Below are 22,028 nucleotides of genomic sequence, written 5' to 3' on the forward strand. Positions count from 1 at the left end.
GCAAATCCATTCAACAGCACTACACCAATTACTTACAAAGGGAAAGACCAACTAAAAGACTACAGGTTAGAGATGTATTAATTTGCAGAGATGCAGACTAGTCAAAGAGCCTTTGTGGAGGGATATAGCCAGCATACACTATACAAAAGATGTTTAAGAACTAACCAAAACACAGCTTTATCACTTGGATGAGTTTTTCTTTTTATGGAGGAACAAACAGAAAGCCTAGGAAATGAAATCCCTCCAGAAAAATCTGTATGTAAAAAAGCAAAAGAACCAGTCAAATTTCAATTTAAAAAGCACACCCTGCTTAATTTTATCTAATGTGACAAAGACCAATACATGAATTGTGTTAAAACATGAGGCCAACAGTCTTTTAAAGCTTCAGCAAGCTGCTTCAGGTACCTTTTCTCTTATACATTCTACTTTTGTACATTAGGAATCTTCAACAGGACCCTATCAATTCCTGTGTTAGATAACATTCTCCACGAATAGACTCATCCCTGTACAAATTGCTTTTCTGATGTACTTAGAAGTGGTTAGATACACATTTATAAAGTTTACCAACTTGCAATATAAAATCATGTTGACAATTTTATCTTCATTTGATGAAATCAATTCATAATTTAGAAACTACTAACTCACAGTTATTAAAAGGAATCAGCTACTGGAGACACTGTGGCATATGTCCAACGACCTTATACAAAGCCTCCCACATTACCTAAAATGTTTTCTTCTACAAGTGAAAGCTGCTGAGTGCAGGTTTATAATACTACAAGTCAATCTTAAGGTTAGTGTCAGCAGGTGGCAAAGACCACCTATCCCATCACAATAGCAGAGTAAGGGCTTGTCATCACTGTAGACACACATCTGTAAACTTGCACACTAATTTTAATCTTAACAAGGAATCTCAGTGTCATACTAAAATGGTTTAAGTTAAAAGGATGGTTCAAGCATTGTGTCTTGTCCTGTAGGGTTACTAATAGCTTACTGGAAAACCCAGAGCCTTCTGGATCCGTGAGGCAGTAGGCTCCAACCCTCATCACCAACAGATCACACTTCTCCAAAGTTGGTGTGGCCTGTCTCCTTGGCGTGGTCCCTTGCCTCCGCTTGTCCAGTTAACCTCTTCTGGAACAACATGCATCTCAGGGTGAAGCAGTTTTACATCAGTAAACTGTCTCTTTCCAGCTTCATCTGCTAACTCCAGTGCTTGTACAAGAACAATATCATCATCAGAGGAGAAAATGGTCAGAGGAGGGGTGTCGGGAGCCATAGAGCAAAAGCCTCTCCATTTTGCCTGGGCCTGCTCATAAACTGACTCAATACTCAGAAAGCTGGTCCATCCAGCTTTCTGTAAGGTATTTCTGGAACTGGGCAGCAGACTGCTTATAGAATCTTATCTTTTGCAAAAGCCCAGTTTATGGTCAGGATGTGAAGCCTGGTGCAGTCAGGATGTTAAGCCAGTTAGGCAAGATTAGATGAGCACCTAATTACATCCCCTCTAGGTTTCCTGACAACTCCTTACCCTGACCACATCCCCTTCCCCCTACAATCCTATATAAACCTACATGTAAGAATAAACTCTTGAGGCCATGACAAACATCTAGCATGGTCTCCTTCTTGTGTCTGTTTGCCTTCTTTCATTCAGGTTAATTTTCACCTCGCTTCTTTGTTTGACTCCCTGCTGGCCGGGGCAGAGGGGTATCTGGGTCAGGGAAGTTATGTTGAAGTGGATCATAGTGGATGCCATCATAGATAAACAGAACCCTTTTGGTATAGCCTGCATATTCCTCGAAACAATCAACTCTTACTGTCTGTGTATCTACTACACATATTTCACATTGATAGAACTAGACAAAATGGATATTTCAAGTGCTCCTCCCCAAGTATCATCCCTTTTGATCCACTCACAGTACTCTTGGTTTGTTTTTCCCAGTATGGCCTCACTATAGAAGTCTGGATTGCTTGCTACAATTTGTGCTAGGAGTCGTCTCATTTCAGGGGCACAAGCTGGATTCAAGACTCCTCATTCAACGACATAGTACACATGGTAAAGAGGCAAGAGTTGTCTGCTGGGACGGAGAATCTGGAAAGCACAGGAAAAGTTTCCCTGACATAAATAGGAGCACCATGGTTTGAAAATGCAGGTGAAGTTTTGAGTCTGGTTTGATCTTCTTTAACAATCATCATGTTGCCTGACTGGATGGGCAGGTCCCCCAGGGTGGTGTTCCCGTTGCTCAGATCCAAGCACTCAGGTGGGAATCCAACGAGGATTCACTGACTGCCTGGGGGGATGCTGGTGATGGCAGCAATGTGGCTCTGAGGTTCCTCCAACCGGGTCTGGTTGGACAGCCCCTGCAAAACATGGGTGCCACCCTTGGCCTTGCAGCAGAGCCGCCAATTGCGTCGGTCCAGCCTCCAACCGGCCACATGACAGTGGAGCCAGTATTGGTCCCAGGAACTGACCAGGAGACTCCGCCAGAACAACCTGCGGCAGGCAAAGCGTCAAGACAAACTTATAAAAGAGTATGAGTGGGAATTTCAAGATATTCAGGACACTATGAAAAGATCAAATATAAGAATTCAGGGCATAGTAGAAGGAGAAGGATTCCACTCCAAAGGCATAGTAGGATTCTTCAACCAAATCATAGAAGAAAACTTCCCCCAAATTGGGAAAGAGGTGCCAATGCAGATACAGGAAGCCTTTAGAACCCCAACCAGACAAAACCCAGAAAGAACCTCTCCTTGTCATATTATAATCAAACTACCGAACACACATACCAAAGAAAAAATATTGAAAGCAGTTAGAGAGAAAAATCAAATTATCTACAAAGGCAAGCCCATCAGGATTACAGCAGATTATTCAACACAAACTTTAAAAGCCAGAAGGGCTTGTAGTGACATATACCAAGTTCTGAAAGATAACAACTGTCAACCAAGGTTACTTTATCCTGCAAAGCTATCCATTCAAATAGATGGAGAAAAAAAGGACATTCCATGACAAAAGCAGGTTAAAGGAGTATTTGAAGACAAAACCAGCTCTACAGAAAATGCTTGATAGAATCCTCCATGCTAAAGAAAAGGGAAAGCACACATATAAGGAACCTAGGAAAAACAAGCAATACTCAAATACTAGTTAACACAAGAGACCACAGGTAGAACTGGGCCCACAAAAAAAAAAAAAAAAAAAAAAACACCTTTCAATAATATCTCTTAATATCAATGGCCTCAATGCTCTAACCAAAAGACATAGGTTTGCAGACTGGATTAAAAAGCAGGATCCTCCAATTTGTTGTCTCTAAGAAACTCATCTTTCTACAAAGGATGGACATTATCTTATGGTGAAAGGTTGGAAAAAGTTGTTTCAAGCAAATGGGCCTAGAAAACAAGCAGGGGTTGCTATCCTAATATCAGACAAGGTAGACTTCAGTCCAACGTTAGTCAAAAAAGATAAGGAAGGTCACTTTATATTGATTAAGGGCACACTCCAACAGGAGGACATTACAATCCTAAACATATATGCACCTAATATGGGGGCTCCCAAATTCATCAAACAAACACTATTAGAACTAAGGTCACAGAAAACACCAAACACAGGGGTGGTGGGTGACTTTAACACCCCACTCCCATCAACTGACAGGTCATCCAGGGAAAAAATAAACAGAGAGGCATCTGGACTAAATGTTGTCATAGAAGGAATGGACCTAACAGATATATACAGGACATTTCATCCAAAGGCTGCAGAATATACATTCTTTTCAGCAGCACAGGGAACATTCTCTAAAATAGACCATATATTAGGACCAAAGCAAATCTTAACAAATTCAGGAAAATTGAAATAATTCCTTGCATTCTATCTGACCACAATGGAATTAAACTACAAATCAGTAGCAAGAAAGGCTATAGAACATACACAAAATCATAGAAACTAAACAATACACTACTAAATTATGAATGGGTCAATGAAGAAATCAAAAAATTTATAGTCAAACAATAATGAGAACACAACATACCAAAATCTCTGGGACACATTGAAGGCAGTTCTAAGAGGTAAATTTGTAGCCTTAAGTGTCTATATTAAGAAACTAGAAAGGTTGCAAGTAAACAACCTAATGCTTCACCTTAAAGCCTTGGAAAAAGAAGAACAAGGCAAATTAAAAATCAGTAGATGGGAAGAAATAATAAAGAATACGGCAGAAATTAATGAAATAGAAACAAACAAACAAAAAAACAAAAAAGCAATCCAAAGAATTAATGAAACAAAGAGTTGGTTCTTTGAAAGGATAAACAAGATTGATAAACCCTTAGCAAATCTGACCAAAAGAAAGAAAGAAGAGACACAAATTAATAAAATCAGAGATGAAAAAGGTAACATCACAACAGATTCCAGAGAAATTCAAAAAATCATAGGGACTTACTATAAAAGCATATACTCCACAAACTATGCAAATCTGAAAGAAATGGATGATTTCCTTGATCTATATGACCTACCTAAATCAACTCCAAATGAGATTAATCACTTAAATAGACCTATAACAAGCATGAAGATCCAAACAGTTATTAATAATCTCCCAACTAAAAAAAGCCCAGGCCCAGATGGATTCACTGCTGAATTTTACCAGACCTTCAAGGAAGAGCTAACACCATTGTTTCTTAAGCTTTTCCAGGAAATAGAAAAACAAGGAATTCTACCAAAATCCTTCTATGAAGCCAGCATCACTCTGATACCAAAACCAGGCAAAGATAGAACAAAAAAAGAAAATTACAGACAAATATCCCTCATGAACATAGATGCAAAAATTCTCACCAAAATATTGGCAAATAGAATACAAGAATATATCAAAAAGATCATTCACCCTGACCAAGTAGGCTTTATGCCAGAGATGCAAGGATATTTCAATATACCAAATCTATAAATGTAATACATTATAATAACTGGGTTGAAGGACAAAAATCACATGATCATCTCATTAGATGCAGAGAAAGCATTTGAGAAATCCAACATCCCTTCATGATAAAAGTCCTACAGAGACTGGGAATAGAAGGAACATATCTCAATATAATAAAAGCTATTTATGACAAGCCTACAACCAACATATTACTAAATGGGGAAAAACTGGAAGCTTTCCAACTAAAATCAGGAACATTACAATGGTGTTCACTGTCCCCATTTTTATTTAATATAGTTTTGGAAGTCTTAGCCATAGCAATAAGGCAAGAGACACACATAAGAGGGATACAAATTGGAAAGTAAGAGATCAAGTTATCATTATTTGCAGATGACATGATTCTATACATAAAGGACCCTAAAGACTCTACTAGCAAATTGTTAGAGCTGATCAAAACCTACAGCCATGTAGCAGGATAAATGCACAGAAATCAGTAGCCTTAATATATGCTAACAACAAACACACAGAGGATGAAATCAGAGAATCACTCCCATTCACAATTGCATCAAAAAAAAAAAAGTACCTTGGAATAAACCTAACCAAGGAAGTAAAGAATCTCTACAATGAGAACTTTAAAACACTCAAGCGAGAAATTGCAGAAGATACTAGAAAGTGGAGAAACATCCTTGTTCCTGGATTAGAAGAATCAATATTGTGAAAATGGCAATCTTACCAAAAGCAAACTCCCCATTTAATGCAATCCCTATCAAAATTCCAAAGGCATTCTTCATGGAAATAGAAAAAAACAACCCCAAAATTCATTTGGAATCACAAAAAACCTAGAATATCTAAAATAATACTGAGCAACAAAAGTAAGGCCAGATGGTATCACCATACCTGATTTTAACCTGTACTACAGAGCCATAGTAACAAAAAAAGATGGTACTGGCACAAAAACAGACATGTAGATCAGTGGAACAGAATAGAGGACCCAGATGTAAGCCCAGGTAGCTATAGCCACCTCATATTCGATAAAAGTGCCAAAAATACTCATTGGAGAAAAGACAGCCTCTTCAGCAAATGGTGTTGGGAAAACTGGATATATATCTCTAGAAGGATGAAAATAGATTCTTCTCTCTCGCCATGCACAAGAATTAAGTCCAAATGGATGAAAGTCCTTAACATCAGACCTGAAACTTTGAAACTGCTAGAGGAAAAAGTAGGGGAACCCTTCAACATATTGGTCTTGGCAAAGACTTTCTGAATCCATCCCCAAGTGCTCAGGCAATAAAACCACAGATTAATCACTGGGACCTCATGAAATTACAGAGATTTTGCTCTGCAAAGGACACAATGAAAAAAGCAAAGAGGCAACCTACAGAATGGGAAAAAATCTTCCCCAGCTATATGTCTGATAGAGAATTAATATCTAGGATGTACAATGAACTCAAAAAGTTAAATAATAAGGAATCAAACAAGCCAATCAAAAAATGGGCTATGAAGCTAAATAGAGCATTCTCAATGGAAGAAATATGAATGGCATATAAGCATCTAAAAAGCTGTTCTACATTACTAGTGCTCAGGGAAATGCAGATTAAAACTACATTGAGATTCCATCTCACTCCTGTCAGATAGCCTACCATAATGAAAACAAATGATTATAAATGCTGGCGGGGATGTGGAAAAAAAGGAACCCTTCTACACTGCTGGTGGGAATGCAATCTGGTCCAGCCATTGTGGAAATCAGTGTGGAAGTTCCTAAAACAGCTAAAGACTCATCTTCCATATGACCCAGCTATAGCACTCCTGGGCATATATCCTAAGGACTCATCTCATTTCCTTAGTAGTAAGTGCTCAACCATGTTTATTGCTGCTCAATTTATCATAGCTGGGAAATGGAACCAGCCTAGATGTCCCTCAACTGATGAGTGGATAATGAAGATGTGGCACATTTATATAATGGAGTTCTTCTCAGTGGTTAAGAAAAATGAAGTTATGAAATTTGCAAAAAATGGATGGATCTGGAAAGGATTATACTATGTGAGGTAACCCAGGCCCAGAAACCCAAGCACCACATGTTCTCCTTCATATGTGGATCCTAGCTACATATGATTGGGCTTCTGCGTGAGAAGGAAAATACTTAGTAGCAGAGGCCAGTAAGTTAAAAAGGAGGTATAAAGGGAAGAGAAAGGAAGGGAGGAGGTTTATAGGTTGGTATTGTATATATGTAAGTACAATGATTGAGATGGGGAGGTAATATGAAGAATGGAATTTCAAAGGGACAAGTCTGGGGGTGGGGGGGTTGGAGGTACTACCATGGGATATTTTTTATAATTATAGAAATTGTTAATAAAAATTGTGAAAATAAAAAAAGTAAACAGAAAAAATAAATAAATATTTATTTAAAGTTACTACTTTTTCCAAACTGGAAAGAATGAATTATAGAGAAAAACAAATAAATTATAATCAAGTATCTATAAACTTTTATGTTTTCAATCATATTAGAATAATTGAAGCAAGGCAAACCTTAAAGTTAGAGAGAAGAGTAAATTTATAGTAGTCACAAAAAACAAACTTTCTTCAAAGCCTTTTAAGTTTCAGATTTCATAAAATTATACCAGTATAATACATATGTGTTGTGATTTAAATCAGGTATCCCCCATAAACTTACATGTTATGAATGCTAGGTTCCTAGTCGATGGAGATATGGGAATTAATGCCTCTTGGAGGGAGTGTATTGTTGGGGTTGGGCTTATGGGTATTAAAGCTACTTTCCCCTTGCCAGTGTTTAGCATAGTCTCCTGTTCTTGTTGTCTACCTGATGTTGGCCAGGAGGTAATGTTCACCCTCTGCTCGTGCCGGCATGGAGCTTCCCCTCGAGACTGTAAGCTCTTTTTTACACACTAGCTGCTCTTGGTCTGATGATTTTTGCCAGAAATGTGAACCTGACTACAACAGTAAAGTTGGTACCAAAGTAGTGGGGTTGCTGCTAGACACCTGACTGTGAGGTTTTGGTCTTATGTGGCTGATTTTCAAGAGGAATATGGAAGGATTTCTTGGCCTAAGACATACCTTGCAATGCTGTAGTACAGCTTGATGGACTATTCTGGTCAGAGTTGAATGACCTGAAAACAGTAAGAACTATGGATGGTGAGGTTTGTCTTATGAGGGTAAGAAAGAGGTTTGCTTGGATTGGGCTAGAAGCAGTTTATGTAAAAGGCTTGCTGTTATATGTCCTATAAACTTGTACAGAATTGCTTTATGTAGAAATAGACTGTTGTGAGCAGAGGGATATGGCACAGAAGTGAAATCTTTGGGTTGAAACTTTGGCCTATTCAGTTGTAATTGAGAGATTACAACCATTAAGATGGGGCCAGCTGACCTGCATGAGAATGACAGAAGGAATGCAGTCTTTTGAAGGAGCCTGAAATGCCAAAGGAGTGTCCTGCTCTTCAAAGTCTGTTTTATTACCCTCTGGGTTAACAAATTGGCACCGCATCTGGCATTGTGGAGTATAGAAATTCAGGAAGTAGAGGGTCACTGAGTCTGTAACACTATCTTGTGTTTTGGAAACAGCCATGGGGATTGTGAAGCAGGTTTTCTCGGTTCCTGCATGGAGACCCCACAGAGGTAAGGATGAACTGTGGGTTGTAGTGGAGAGCCAGTGGAGATGCCAGGACCACAAGAGAGCTGCTAGGAGAACTACAGGCCCCAGACCAAGTTTTCCAGGAATATGGGTAATCTAACTGGAGGGTCAGAAATGGAACTCCAGAGACTTGTAGCGGGTTAAAATTATCAGACAGAGATTTGTCACTTACTAGAGCTGTTGAACTTGGAGCTACAGAGTTTCTTGATTGCCCTGTTTAAATCTTGTATTGGTTGAATATTTATTTGCTATGCCCAATGCCATCTTTTGTAGTATGACTGTGTAGTCTGTACTATTACTGTATTTTTGTTGTTGTTGTTGTTTCTTTTTTGGCATTACAGGCTGTTAAAAGACCTTAGATTATGGGAAGGTTTAAACATCATTGGGATTGACAAAATCTATGGGGACCTTTTTTTTTTTTTTTTTTGGTTTTTCGAGGTAGGGTCTCACTCTGGTCCAGGCTGACCTGGAATTAACTCTGTCCTCTCAGGGTGGCCTTGAACTCATGGCAATCCTCCTACCTCAGCCTCACTAGTTCTGGGATTAAATAAAGGCATGTGTCACCACGCCCAGTTTCTATGGGGACTTTTGATGTTGGACTGAATGCATTGCATTTTGCATCATGGATGGTTATTAGTTCATGGGGGCCAGGGACAGAATGTGGTGGTTGGATTCAGGTATACCCTGGACTAAATTTAATATTTAAACTTTTGGGGATTGTGGGAGGGTCCTTTCTCAAGGGGACTCAGCCACCCCTTTAATGAAGGGGCTCAGGATCTGTAAACTTCAATAAATCCCTTCCTCCATAAGTGTGCCTGGTCTGGAAGTTAATCTCAGCAAACATGAAGCTATCTGGCTAGGGGAAGAATGTGGTGGTTTGATACAGGTGTCCCCCATAAACTTAGGTGTACTGAATGCTAGGTTCCCAGCTGATGAAGATTTGGGAATTAACACCTCCTGGAGGCAGTGTATTGTTGCGGGTGGGCTTATGGGTGTGATAGCCACTTTCCTTTTGCCAGTGTTTGGCACACTTTCCTGTTCTTTGTTCATATGATGTTGGCCAGGAGATGATGTCCACCCTCTGCTCATACCATCATTTTCCCCTGCCATTGTGGAGTTTCCCCTCAAATCTGTAAGCCAAAATGATTCTTTTTTTCCTCACAAGCTGCTCTTGGTCAGATGATTTCTGCCAGCAATGTGAACCTGACTGCAGCAATATACAACAGGGTGATGTGAATATGGAATTACACAACACTAATATGTTTTGCACATAAAATAGTTTGCATCATGTTATCTGTGGCAACATTTCTGAAATTGTCAAGGTTTGTCATTCCCTTTGCATCCTAATCTATAGGCAAATTTACAGTAAGATTATGGGGGAAATAATTCTTAATTGAATCAACTAGCAAAAGACTGAAGAAATCAGCTTGTGGGAGGAAATTGTTTATTTTGGCTGAGGAAACCATGCATGAACAGAGGTTGAACATCACTTCCTGGCCAATATCAGATGGCCAACAGCAGGCAGAGAGCATGCCAAACAAACACTGGCAAGGGGAAGCTGGTTCTCACATACACAAATCAGTCCCCAACAGCACACCTCATCCACGGGGCTACAATTGCCAAATTGTCATCTGCTGGAGACCAAGCTCCTACATTACCCAAATAATGTTGCTAATATATTTGATGAAATGATTTCTTAATCTGTTTTGTCCAAAAAACACAATATGATAATGTAAAACAAATAGAATAAAATAACAGGAAAGCATTATATTTTGTATATAAATACAAATACAGGATGCTTATATATATAATATATATAATATATATAATATATATAATTATATATTATATATAAGACATATTATATATATATAATTTCAAAATTCAAATCCATTTTCTCAAATAAGCAGGTCAGTTGGAAATAAAAAAGTTATTTGAAACTACCAACTGGCATTATCCACAATGGTGTATTATTTACATCTTCAAATGCCCCCCAGATATGTATGTGTCTTACATTTGCTAGCTGCACACCAGCATAGTAACTTAGGAATCATGAAATGCTCTTTTCCTGTCTTCTGTCTCCCTCTCCTGTTAGTGTACATGTTCTACACTTGCTAATCCATTGCATCTACTGAGGAAGCATCATACCTGAAATGTTCTCAAATATAGTTTAAGTCAGGTTCTCAACTGACAGGTCCTACAACACCTTACCCCTCTTACTTGCTAGTTTCTTTTCAGTCTGATATGTAGACAACTCAAGTGACAAGATGTTGTCTGGCAGCTTGAGAAAATGCCAACTACAGAACAACAAATGTGGTGTGCACTTTAATGTAAGTTAGAATCACTCCCCTAATGTAACATGCATAAACCCAACAGTATAATTTTGTTCCTAAGACATGTGTGACCTATTTCTTCTAGTACAAATATACAGCATTTTCCATCTTGGAAATTTATGTCCCTATGAAAACAACCACAAAATGTTCATCCATTCATTCCAATGTATCTTTTCTCCATGGAAGGACACAAGGAATTTCTGAAGAATTAGTACAAAATTTACATCACTCTGAATTGTTAAAAATTACAGTGAGATCTTACAGATAATTTAATTTTAGAAATATACATAATTTCATATATTTCACATACTTGTTAGCTTTCACAACTTATCAAGCTAAAAGGATATTATTAACTCAATGTTCATATTTTGGTAAACTTCCATAGTTCTCAATTTAATTTTATGTTTCCTATTATATACTCAGAGAACTCTGATTTACTTTTGATCTCATCATGCTCAATCCCAGGACATGAGTCACAGATTTAAAACAGTTTTTCAGTTTACTCTCTTACTTTCCTAGCTGCCTTTCCAGCCTGGCATGGTGGCGCATGCCTTTAATCCCAGCACTCGGGAGGCAGAGGTAGAAGGATCACTGTGAGTTTGAGGCCAGCCTGAGACTACATAGTGAATTTCAGGTTAGCCTGGGCCAAAGTGAGACTCTACCTGGTAAAACCAAACGCTAAAAATGAAAAATAAAAATTTCATTCTTGAGTATTATTTTAGAACTAATCTGCTTGATAAACTACAAAGTTTAATGTATAATATAGTAAATGGTTGTAAATTATATATATATACATATATATATATATATATATATATATATCCATATTTATTCTTCATTACAGATTTAAAATGAGAGTAATTAAGCAAGAAACATTGGGCAACACCTGAACTGAAAAATCAAGTCTACATATTATGAGAAGCTTATTTCAGACTTTTTATAAAAAAAAAAATTTTTTTTGTTATTTTTATTTATTTATTTGAGAGCAACAGACAGAGAGAGGGAGAGAGGGAATGGGCACGCGAGGGCCTCCAGCCACTGCAAATGAACTCCAGACGCGTGCGCCCCCTTGTGCATCTGGCTAACTTGGGACCTGGGAAACTGGGCCTGGAACCGGGGTCCTTAGGCTTCACAGGCAAGCGCTTAACCACTAAGCCATCTCTTCAGCCCTTATTTCAGACATTTATGTGATATCTTTTAGTGCCCAAGGTGGAATACATGGTCTTAAATATATGTGCCATTACACTTCATCTCCAGCCCTTATAAGTTAAAATTTAAAGTAAGCTAAAAATATAAAATCCACATAGTGTTAAATAAATGTTGCCTACTGCTAAGGTAAACAATAGCCTATCCTTTTTGTAGTAGTCATTTAGGATTTGATTGCTAGTATTTTCATAGTTTATGTTCTAATGCTCATAGGTGAGTCTTAGATGTGGGAGGTTATAGGTTGTATTTTTTTAATCATATGTCAAATCAAGCACTGTCAACTTTCATTTCATTGCATGCTTTAGCTATGAATACTTTTCAAAAGAAATTCAATGGCTCTTACTATAACATTGCAATACCTACTAAATCATCATATTTATTTGAACATGCTTCTAGTTTTTCTTGATTAAAAGATTGAATAGCAACTCAAACCACAATTTTAGTCCATAAAGTAAGGCTAAGAAAGAGGGCTAACTCCATAATGCATGACCCATATACCTCAACAAGGAAGGTCCAAGGGGAGAGGGTAAGTCATGGATGAGCCTAATAATGGTACCAAACTGACTGTATTTGCTGAATATAAAACTAATTAATAAAAAAATAAAGATATAAATCCTTCAATTCTTTCAAAAATGTATCTCTAACTCTTGTACTCTATAGCGTAAAGAACAAATTTCTCCATCCAAAGCAGTCATGTCCTTTTTCAATATGACTTCAACCTAAGAACTTAGGAGAGAATTTATCTCTTTCCCTTGTAAATGAGAAAGATGATGCTCATTCAGATTGTTAAGTACCATATTTTCAGCAAAGAAGAAATAAGAAGGGAAGCAATCATGAGGAAGTAACATCCAAGAACTACTTTAGCTCTTGAAACTGTTGTGAATGTCTAAAGCTCAAATGATTCCCAACAGTGTTCCCAATAAAAGCTGCTTATCATCTTGATTAATCTAACACTGAGATTAAGAAAGCAAAGTCAGGGATGAAGGTGCTGTTTGGATGAGATGTTCAGATGTTCTTGGCATATTCCTTAAGTCTTTCTCCTGACCTTAACAAAATCAAACTCTTACTAAATTTAAGAGAGAAATGAGCTAAGGGACATGCTATAAAGAGACAAATTGACTAAATCCTGAGGTCCTCGATCAGATGCTTAACCATTGATTCAGATTTTTCCTCCAGTGAGCTAGCTGCTTCTGGAATAAACATATGTCTTACAGAATTATTACTGTAAGTCTAGAACTGTTCATTCATTGGTATGGTAGTGGTGGGCAAAGGAAGGAGAAGACGAGGATGGACAGAATGCCAGAGTGTGGCTCATTCTGAGGTTTTGCTTTTCAGTCTTTGCTGCTCTCACCATACCAAGCCACTCGAGTAATCTACCCTGCTACTAACTGCTTTTCTCTTTGCCCTAGTTTATTTTCTAAATTTGTATTATATAAGACATAGGGATGGATATTTGATTTTTGCTCTTTATTTTTATAGCCATTTTGTGATTTATTTTGTATCTGTAAAGAAACTCTTCATCTTCATATGATCCCAATGGTTGAGTGACTGTTTAAGAACTTGAGCCACTGGGGTTTTATTCAGGAAGTCTTTTCCCATTCCTATATCATGGAAAGTACTTCCTAAATTTTCTTCCAGTAGTTTTCGAGTTTCTGGTCTTATGTTGAGGTCTTTGATCCATTTGGATTTGAGTGTTGTGCATGGTGAAATGTGTGGATCAAGTTTTAGTTTCCTGCATGTGGTTATCCAGTTTGTCCAGCACCATTTGTTGAAGATGCTATCTTTTTTCCAGTCTATATTGTTTGGGCCTTTGTCGAATATCAAGTAGCTATAGTTGCTTGGCTCAAAATCCGGGTCCTCAAGTCTATTCCATTGGTCTATACTCCTGTTTTTATGCCAGTACCATGCTGTTTTTATTACTATGGCTTTGTAGTATAACTTTATATCGGGTATGGTGATGCCACCAGAGGTATTTCTTTTGCTGAGGATGTTTGGATATGCGAGGCCTTCTGCCTTTCCATATGAAATTTGAGATCATTTTTTCTATGTCTGTGAAGAACATTGTAGGGATTTTAATTGGAATTGCGTTAAATCTATATATTGCCTTTGGTAGGATTGTCATCTTCACAATGTTAATTCTGCCTATCCAGGAACATGGGAGGTCTTTCCATCGTTTCAAGTCCTCCTCGATTTCTTTTTTGAGAGTTTTTATATTTTCGTTGTATAGATCTTTTACTTCCTTGGTTAACGTTATTCCAAGGTATTTTATTTTATTTTTTGCTATTGAAAATGGGACTATGTCCTTTATTTCTTTTTCTGTGTCTTTGTCATTTGCATACAGAAATAGCACCCAATCTTGAGCTGCTCTTTTTGTTTTGTCCAGAACTTTTAACTGTTCCTTTACATAACTATGAAACTTTCTGGTTAAAACTGTCTCTTCCCTTTGATCAGCATTAAAGAAATCCTATTTATTTATTAGCATAAAATCAACTTCCATTTTGCTTTCCTTATGAAATTTGAGCCAGAAGACAGCTCTGTCTGTTTTGCCTCCATATCCCTATCATGGCTCTTAAGCACACTGCAACTAATGGGTCATGTAGCAATTTGCTGCTTCTCTTTATCTCCTAGTCATGAAAGTTTCACTTTCTTATTCTAATAACTACTCTGACCAAGCTTAACTTTGTAATGTAATCACTTTTGGATTAGGCTATGAATTAGGGGGAAACAAACAAATATTCAGTCTGTAATAGTAGTTGTAAGATCAAATTATATGTTTCCTTATAGAATATTTATTGAGTTCATTTTACAGTTTGGGATTTTTTATTTATTTTTGTTATCAAATGACCAAGTCATTTTGGTTAGTTATTTATACCAAATTAGATAAAACTCATAAAAGGATGGATAACCCCTTCTAAAATTATTTTTCCTGAATTTTCCATGAAGTTGAGATCATAAGAAGAAATTTTATTTGTCAAGTAAGTAGAAAAATAGCCAAGGAAAGCAACCTATGGGAAACCAGAAGAAAAGTAAGAGCTCTCCTATGTCTTAAAATATTCCCTTAATGGGACTGGAGAGATGGCTTAGTGGTTAAGCGCTTGCCTGTGAAGCCTAAGGACCCCGGTTCGAGGCTCAATTCTCCAAGACCCATGTTATCCAGATGCACAAGGGGGCGCACACATCTGGAATTTGTTCGTCTGCAGTGGCTGGAGGTCTTGGCACGCCCATTCTCTCTCTCTCTCTGTCTCTTTCTCTTTTTGTCGCTTTCAAGTAAATAAATAAAAAACAACATTCCCTTGAGTATCAAATATGTCCTACGTTAATTATTGGTCAATGAAGGTCAAGAATATGGAGCTATGTCACTAAATTCCTTTTCCAAAAGTAGTTCCCTCCTTGTCCAGCTCAAAAATGAAGAAATAAGTCACATAAAAGTTGATTGATTCTGTTAAAATCCATAGCCAAAATATAGGTGATAGGCATATAATCTAGTCTCCTGGAGCTCCAGCCTCTCTTTAGGTAGGAAATTATGTCTTTGCTTTCTGTAATCTAGAGGCCTATCTTATTCCAGATTATGGGAGCATTCTATCACATCACCGAGGGTGAATCATCCTCTAAATCACCAGATAGTAAATTGTTCTGTTGCAAATAATTCCTTTTTGCTTATTTTAAATAGGAGTGCACATACAAGGTCCATATGGTTCACTGAAAAAAGCCTTGTTTAATTATGTTTTCATAACTGGAAATGTAGTTATACTTTAACTCATATACCTTCTAATTTTTATTCATACTATTAAGAATACAGCTTATTTAAAATAAAAAAATACCTCAGTGGTTTCTTTTCTCAAAGGTTTAGTAATAAAAACATCATCTAGGGCTAGAGGGATGGCTTAGTGGTTGAGGTGTTTGCCTGCAAAGAAAAAGGACCCAGGTTTGATTCCCTAGGACCCATGTTAGCCAAATGCACAAGGAGGCACGCAGGTCTGGAGCTCATTTGCAGTGGCTGGAGGCCCTGGTGTGCCTTTTCTTTCTTCCTTCTTTTCTTCCTTCTTTTCTTCCTTCTTTTCTTCCTTCTTTTCTTCCTTCTTTTCTTCCTTCTTTTCTTCCTTCCTTCCTTCCTTCCTTCCTTCCTTCCTTCCTTCCTTCCTTCCTTCCTTCCTTTCTTTCTCTCCCTCTCTCTCTCTCTCTCTCTCTCTCTCTCTCTCTCTCTCTCTCTTTCTCCCTTTCCCTCTGTCTCTGTCAAATAAATAAATAAAAATAATTATAAAAATATTTAAAACATCATCTAGACCCCAAGGCCCAAGATCACATGCATTTCCTTTGTGACTGTGTGTATGTGTATGTAATATGTGTGGTGTATGCAAATTTACATGCTTTTCCACATGTCCCTTGTGAACACATAACATTATCATCAGGTATCCTCTATGACTTTTCTGCATTATTTCCTTGAGACCGAGACTTTTATTGAACTTGGAGCTTGTGCCATTTTAGTCAGAATGCCTAAGCACTATCTATCTATTGTCTCTGCTTTTCACAATGCTGGAGTTATGGTCTTGTGTGGCTTGTATTCTGTGAATATTGGGGATAACATGTAGATTCACATGCTTGCACAGCAAGATATCCTATTCATTTGGAAATATACCTAAGCTCAGAAATTACATCATTTATATTTAATATCATAAAATACAATGAATATGATAACATCCTTGCTGAATTTGTAAAATCCTTGCTTATAAATTATTTTGTATTTTAAATGCTTCTATAAGTTCCTGAACAAATTCTTGTCTCAAAAATTCTGTAAAAATTAGTAATATATTTTATATACTAAATATAATAATATAAAATACAATAGAATACTTGAACAATTGCAGAGCATTGGGAAATTTACAAAGAAAGAAATTGTTATTTCAAAGAAAATAACATTTGACAATGACTATTAGTGCATTTGTCAAATGTGAGAGTTATAAAGGGGAAATGTGGCAGTGTTTTACTTTATAAAGGATTAAGCTAATTCAGAGATGAATGAACTCTCCTCACACAGCAGAGCCATATATCTTGATTTGATTGTTCAAGTAACTTCTCCATCCTATTAGAGATCCACAACCTAAATACGAAGAAGGGTATGCACAGCAGAGGATATGGCCCCAAAGCAAGTGTATCCAAAGTGCCTGCTTACTTAGGCTCAGGTTCTTGAAAAAAATGAAATATGGTTGTCTGGATTTTATGAACTGAATTTCTCTGAAGAAGCCCCTTAAATTCTGAAATGCTTCTTGAAGAGGCCACATCTATTGGGGAAATTTTGCAGATCATTTGGTTGACTAGAATATGAAAATTGTGGAGAGGTTAATTGCTATATATCAAGAGCCAAATTTATCTTAGGCTATCTTTAGACTCCTCTTAGCATATATCCATCCTAAAAAAAAAAAGGCTTCACTATGACATATTCTTATATGTAAAGCATGTGTATAGATCATGTTTACTCCCCATTGCCCTATTTTGTCCCTGCTCCTCTGATCCCATTTATTTTCCCAAATAGCCCCATTCAGCATTTATTTCATATACTTATACATATATACAGATGCATATACATATATATACATACATATATATGTATATGCATATGAAATAAATGCTGAAAATATATATATATATGACTTGTTTGAGTGTCTGAGTCTGGCTTATTTTGCTTTAATTCTATCCCCTTTCTTGCAAGACATAGTTTTGTTCTTCTTTGTGGATAAGTAAAACTCAACTGTTTATATATACCTCATTTTCCTTGTTCATTCACCTGTTGATGGACATCTGGCCTAATTTCATAAGTTGGGAGTTTTGAATAGTGCAGCAATTAACATGAATATGCAGGAGTCTCTTTGTTATACTGATATAAATTCCTTCAGATATACATCCAGGATCAGGGCTGGGTGTAGTGTCACCTGCCTTTAATCCCAGCTTTCAGGAGGCAGAGGTAGGAGAAGGCTGTTGTGAGTTTGAGGCTAGCCTGGGACTACAGAGTGAGTTCCAGCTCAGCCTGGGGCTACAATGAAACCCTACCTTAGAAAAAATCCAGTAGCAGCATAGCATGATCGTATGCTAGTTCTATTTTTAGGTGTTCTGAAGAGCTTTTCTACTGATTTCCATAATGCTGACAGTAATTATAGTCCTAGCCATTTTAATATCCCCTTACTATATCAATCTCAGCATTTGTCCTAACCTGCTTATGACTGCTAGATAAAACTCTTGAAATTTAGAGCTAAGCTTGCTAAAGCTAAGAATACTATCTTATCTAAAATGTGTGGGTTTCCTCATTTTGTATTAGATAGCTCACATCATATTTCCACCAATATAAATGGTAAATATATTAATTTATGAATTTATTTTGTTTGTGAATATAAAAGCCAATTATGGGAGTATGTGTCATTAAGTGTAACAAACACAAATTCATGGACATGATCACTTATACTAGGCTCAGAATAAACTGTAATTTTTTTTATATGCAAGTGTTGATAGTTTATGTCAAAAAGTTTGGACTATGGCTGGAGAGATGGCTTAGCAGTTAAGGTGCTTTCCTGCAAAGCCAGAGGACCTAAGTTTGATTCCCCAGGACCCACATACATAAGGCAGATGCTCAAGGTGAAACATGCATCTGGAGTTTGTTTGCTATGGCTACAGGCCCTGGCATGCCCATTCTCTCTCTCTCCCTCTTTCTCTCTATCTCTCTCAAATAAATAAATAAAAATAAGATAGTTTTAAGAAAATGTTGGGCTAGACATAGATTTGGACTTGAGCAGAGGAGGAAAAAAAAAAAACATTCTACCAGGATTTCCTGAGATAGTGATGACAACCCAGAACTTATCTTAGACTCTCCAGGTTTTATTATACAACATTTACAAGGGTATGTCAACCTGACTGAGCCACACAGACATAGTCCTCTGTGCTTTGGTTTTCAACACACTGTGAATTTAAGAACATAATAAGGAAACAGATCCTAATAGGCTAAACTAGTGAACAAAGTACTCAATTACACATTGGGTGGATGACAAATGAAGAAAGAACCAGCAGTGTCTGTGTTACTAGGAGTGGCATTATTGTGGCATACCCTTACCAAACAATTAATCTCATGTAACACAGTGTGGAAGTTGGAACAGAAGTCTCAGAAGTCTCCCTGGGGGAAGAATTCCCTAAAGTATATTTTAGGAAGATGCTTTTCAATATTAACACATGGACTGTTTTATACAACATTAAAACATTACTTTTATACAAATGCTGTTTCCACAATTCCAGTGATTAAATTGCAAAAGCCTGAACTACAGAGAGGGAACTTATCACTGGTGACTATCACAAGCTATTCTCAGAAATGATTTAGGAATCTCAATAAATCACTCCCATTTTTAATTTATTTTATTCAGCTAAGCAACTGTTATGTTATTATCACACTCATGTTTTCATAAGTATGATACATATCATTATAGAGCTTCCATAAATTCATCTCTCATTCTTCAATGTGCTGCTTCAAGGTAATCTTTGAATATTTTCTTGGTTCTCATCTCTGCACAACTATCACTCTTCCTGCTATCTGAATTGACCCCATCCTCATTATTCACTGTCCTCCTACTCTACTTATTTACATAGCAGTTATTATTTGCTTCCTGATTACAGAACATTTTCTATATCAAAATTATACTTATTGCCTATATTATTATCTAATTCCAGGAGAAAGAAAAAGAATGACAGAGAGAGAGAGGGAGAGAGAGAGAGAGAGAGAAGAGGAGTCCAGGAGGTATTTCTTCAATTATAAATTAAATAGATGAAATAACAATATATATATTGAACAAAAAAGTAGATAAGATTCCATTATATATCAAAATACTCAAATTTTCTACATAAAATGTTAAATAACTTCTATGAAGGACAATTAGGAAATATAATTTATAACAATATTTTATGATTCAGTTACAACTGTTAATTGGTGGTATCTTTTGGTCAAGTTTTATGTCTTCATTGAAAATACCTTTACATAAAAACATGGTCTAGATTTTGTGGTTAAGGCATTTGCCTGGAAAGCCTAAGGACTCCGGTTAAGTTCCCCAGTACCCACATAAGCCAGATGCACAAGTGGAATATGCATCTGGAGTTCATTCGCAGTGGCTAGAGGTCCTGGTGTACCCATTCTCTCAATAGGGAAGTGAGAGATCTCAATAAAACCATAGAACACTTAGACCTAACAGACATCTACAGAACATCCCACCCCAAATCCACAGACTACACATTCTTCTCAGCAGCCCACAGAACCTTGTCTAAAATAGATCATATACTGGGTCACAAAGCCTGCCTCCATATATTTAGGAAGATTGACATAATCCCCTGCATGATATCAGATCACATTGCAATATTGCTAGAAATCATCAAAAAAACACCCACCAAGAATCCTGTCTGCTCCTGGAAACTGAACAGCACAGTGTTAAGCAATAAATGGGTAGTGAAGAAAATAAAAAATGAAATTCAGAAATTTCTGGAAACAAATGACAATAAGAATACATCGTACCAAAACTTTTGGGACACAATGAAGGCATTTTCAGGGGAAAATTCATAGCACTAAATGCCTTCATAACAAAGACAAAGGTTCCACAAAAATAACCTAACCATCCACCTAAAGGCCCTGGAAAAGCAACCCAAAAAGCTCCTGATGAAAAGTAATAATTAAGATCAGAGCAGAAATTAATGAATTGAAAACTAAGAAAAGAGTTTAGAAAATTTATGAAATAAAGAGTTGTTTTTTTGAAAAATAAACAAGATTGACAGCCCTGGCCAATTTCATCAAGTGATAAAAAAAAGAGATGCAGAGGGAATTACCATGGGATTTTTTTTATAATCATGGAAAATGCTAATAAATTTTTTTTTAAAAAAAGAGATGCTTCAAATTAACAAATTAGAAATGAAAAAGGAGAGATCACAACAGACAAAAATGAAATTGGGAGAATCATCAGGTCTTCATAAACCTCTACTACACAAAATTGGAAAATACAGAGGAAATGGATAAATTCCTAGACATATGCCATCTACCAAAGCTAAACTGAGGGCAGATTAATCTCCTATGCATGTTTAGTAAAATTACCCTTTCAAATGAAATATAGTAATCATTACAATTAAGTCACATCTCACTATAATGCTTCACCTGATATTTATGTTGTAGGTGAATAGGTTATACAGCTAACACTTATGCAAACTCTAATATTTCTCACAGGAACTTCCCAGTTGCTCTTATGAGAAATAACAATTTTTCTGTTTTCTCCCCAATTCAATCAACTGTTTTGCCAGTTCTGCTTTGAACCAAGGTAATGTACATTTCTTAGCAATGTTTCAAATTCTCCAAGGTAGAGATTCATTTTTGGGAGCACAAGGATGACTGTGCATAATCTTTGTGTCACAGCAGAACTATATATAATGTAGTAAAAGATAAAAAAGGAACTTTCTCCAGGACGCCATAACTAAACCTACACTCTCAGTTGTCTCACTTGTCAATCAGTTCCAACATGACCAATATGGCAGCCAGCAAATGTAAACTATTCAACACTAGCCACAGCTCTCATGAAACCACTCACCCTTGGGATTGGTCATGGTAGACATCTGCTTCAGGAGTATTTGCAGATACAAGGGATAACTGCATGGCAATAGCAACTGGCAGAATTCCCAGACTTAATGTCCATCTAATCTGATAATAACTTCACAAAAGATGAACCTGCTAATAAGGAATTGGTATTTTCAGTTGCAGTCCACAGAATAGCAATGGGACTGATCTCCTAAATGTAAGCCTCAACAATAACCACTTAGATATTCAGAGTTGTGCAACTCCATTGACTTGGCTTAATACAAATGAGAAAATTACCTCTGAAGATTTTCTTGAGACAGTAAATAGAAAAGTGAAAAATCCTTTCTATAAATTATTTGAAGATTTATTATCCA

The 22,028-nt window shown here is 36.8% G+C and overlaps 1 pseudogene; it reads right to left on the reverse strand.

Annotated features, from left to right (window-relative positions):
• Positions 1 to 1,031: 1,031 nt before the first annotated feature.
• Positions 1,032 to 21,683, reverse strand: LOC105944142 (annotated as a pseudogene).
• Between the last annotated feature and the right edge of the window lie 345 nt (positions 21,684 to 22,028).

Source organism: Jaculus jaculus, chromosome 10 (assembly GCF_020740685.1).
Source record: "Jaculus jaculus isolate mJacJac1 chromosome 10, mJacJac1.mat.Y.cur, whole genome shotgun sequence".
In the NCBI taxonomy this organism is placed as follows: domain Eukaryota; kingdom Metazoa; phylum Chordata; class Mammalia; order Rodentia; family Dipodidae; genus Jaculus; species Jaculus jaculus.